Below are 2,834 nucleotides of genomic sequence, written 5' to 3' on the forward strand. Positions count from 1 at the left end.
GAGTATGCATCTGAATTGCTAGCACCCTATCCAACCAATGGTTTTCTATGATGGCTCCTAGACTCTGGAAAAGCTTACCCCTCTGAGCATTAGATCAGGCAATTATCATTATTTTAAATCCATTTGTATTAGTGAAACATGTTAGCAGTTTATGTGATTTAGGCATAAGTATAATGAGGGACATATAGTTATTGTCAGGGTCAGCCTCCCGCTGTGGTCCTTCCGTGCCCCTTCCCCGTTTGACCAGCAGGTGGTGCTGGTCATCCCGTCCATACGTCAGTCCTTGTTTCTCCCCTGTCTCTTGTCTGGTCTCATGGCTCAATGTATTAAGCACGTGCTGTCTGTTTGCCCCTCGGTCCTGAGTTCCCTCTTGTTGTGAGTTCGAATCCCGCCTCCTCTGTTTTTGTATTTTGCTCCCTAGTGTTTCATTTGAGTTTCTTTAGTTCTTGTGTCTGATTTTGTTGTTGGTTTTGTCCCTTGTGCCCCTGCTTGTGTCTTTACCTGTTTTATTCCCTAGTGTTGGTTTCTGTTTCCTTGATTAATTCTTAGTTTCCCTGATTGTTAGTGTCTTTGAGTTAATTGGTTTCACCTGTGTCCTGTTTCCCTAGTCTTTGTTAATCAGCCTCACCTACCCTGTGTTAGTCATTACCCCTGTAGTATATTAGTTCCTGCCTTTGTTCTGTTCCCCGCTGGTTCACCGCGTCGCGTCGTGTCTCATGTCTAAGCTCGTGTCTGAGGTCTACGTCGTCTATGCCCTTGTCTAAGCTTGTCTCTGGTTTTCCCCTTGATTGTAGTTTACCTTAGTGTCGTGCTAGTTAGTTTTCCTTGTGTGTTATTTAGTCTAGTTACTTCCTCCCTGTTTCAGTTTTGACCCCTCGTGGTCCTTTTTTTGGTTTAGTTCTGTTTGTAGTGTTTTCTGTTTAATTTAATAAATCCCCCTTTTGTTCTGGAGCCGCAAGTGGGTCGTCCGCCCTTCTGTGCCTGCAATGCCTCGTTCCCGTGCCCGAACCGTCTGCAACCATGACAGTATGAACCAGCCCAAAGGATGATCCCCAGGCTCCGGGACACCTGCCCCCCCTGACTTTCTGGATGACGTCCAGGCCCGTGTGGAGGAGCTCTGCTCTCTTCAGGCCATCTGGAAATGGCTATCCCAGACCCCAACAGTCCTCCAGTCACCATGGTTGTGCCAAGCCCTGACGGAAGCTGGCAACCAACTTCTCCAGCTCTCTCCTGCATCTCCGGAAGAGGAGGTGCGTAGGCTGGAGAGGGTTTTTTGTGACCTGGTGGACCTGGCAGGGTCGCCTGAGGAACCTGACCCAGGTTCCGGGGAACAAGCCACTTCCGTCGCCCTGCCCGAACCCTGCCCACGGGAAGCCACGGCCGCTTCCGCCGCTCTGCCCGAGCCCTGCCCAGGGGAGGCCGTCGCCTCCGCCGCTCTGCCCGAGCCCTGCCCAGGGGAGGCCGTCGCCTCCGCCGCTCTGCCCGAGCCCTGCCCAGGGGAGGCCGTCGCCTCTGCTCTGCCCCGGCCGCCCGCGCCCGGCCCACAGGGGGCCGTCGCCTCTGCTCTGCCCCGGCCGCCCGCGCCCGGCCCACAGGGGGCCGTCGCCTCTGCTCTGCCCCGGCCGCCCGCGCCCGGCCCACAGGGGGCCGTCGCCTCTGCTCTGCCCCGGCCGCCCGCGCCCGGCCCACAGGGGGCCGTCGCCTCTGCTCTGCCCCGGCCGCCCGCGCCCGGCTCACAGGGGGCCGTCGCCTCTGCTCTGCCCCGGCCGCCCGCGCCCGGCTCACAGGGGGCCGTCGCCTCTGCTCTGCCCCGGCCGCCCGCGCCCGGCTCACAGGGGGCCGTCGCCTCTGCTCTGCCCCGGCCGCCCGCGCCCGGCTCACAGGGGGCCGTCGCCTCTGCTCTGCCCCGGCCGCCCGCGCCCGGCTCACAGGGGGCCGTTGCCTCTGCTCTGCCCCGGCCGCCCGCGCCCGGCCCTCAGGGGACCATGCCTCTTGACTTTACCCCTGCTTCTCTGCTCAAGGCCGTCCTGACCCCAAGTCCCAAAGTTCAGACTCCTACCTCCACCCAAGCAGACATTGCTTGGCGCTGGTGGAGGTCCAGCAGAGGGCCAGGCCGGTTCTCTGTCTCCCGAAAGGGGAGATGGGGACACACCAGGCGGACCAACCGCCCTGACCTAGTCCCTTCCTCATTGTTCCCCTCTGGTCCCCATTCTTCCTTATCATCCTCCAGTCCCCATTCCGGTCCCGTGCCCTTCTCATCATCGCCCTCCAGTCCCAGTCCCAATCCTGCAGTCCCTTCCTCGTTGTCACCCTCTGGTCCCCATCCTACAGTCCCTGCATTATCCAGTTTCCTGCGTGAGCGAGACTGGTTGCTACCGCGCAAACTTTTAAACTATAACTATAACCCAAATAATACTTAGAGTTAGAATTAAGCAATCGGATAAATCTTGGCAAGTTTAATAGTCTCCTGATAATCTTCCAAATCCACGACGGATTAATCACCTCCGCCCCCGGAGTTTTTCCCCGCTAAACGTAAGTATATCGCTATGGCTCCTGTCGTTTGCTCCGAGTGCAGTATGTTTAGTTATTCTTCTCCCGTCATTAGCGGTACGTTTGTCTGCGATAAGTGTAAGCTAGTTGCCAGGCTGACGGAGAAGATCGCAGACTTAGAGGGACGTATCCGGACGTTACGGGAGATTCAGGAGAGTGAGAGTTTTATTGACGCAGTGTTAGCGGCTCCGGATATGTCCGCTATAGTGAGCCAGTCTCCCCCCGCTCCGGCAGCAGGGCCTTCGCAGCAAGGCGAGTGGGTGACGACCCGGCGGCATAGCCGT

The sequence above is a fragment of the Paramormyrops kingsleyae genome, unplaced genomic scaffold (genome assembly GCF_048594095.1).
Source record: "Paramormyrops kingsleyae isolate MSU_618 unplaced genomic scaffold, PKINGS_0.4 ups163, whole genome shotgun sequence".
NCBI classification, from domain to species: Eukaryota; Metazoa; Chordata; class Actinopteri; order Osteoglossiformes; family Mormyridae; genus Paramormyrops; species Paramormyrops kingsleyae.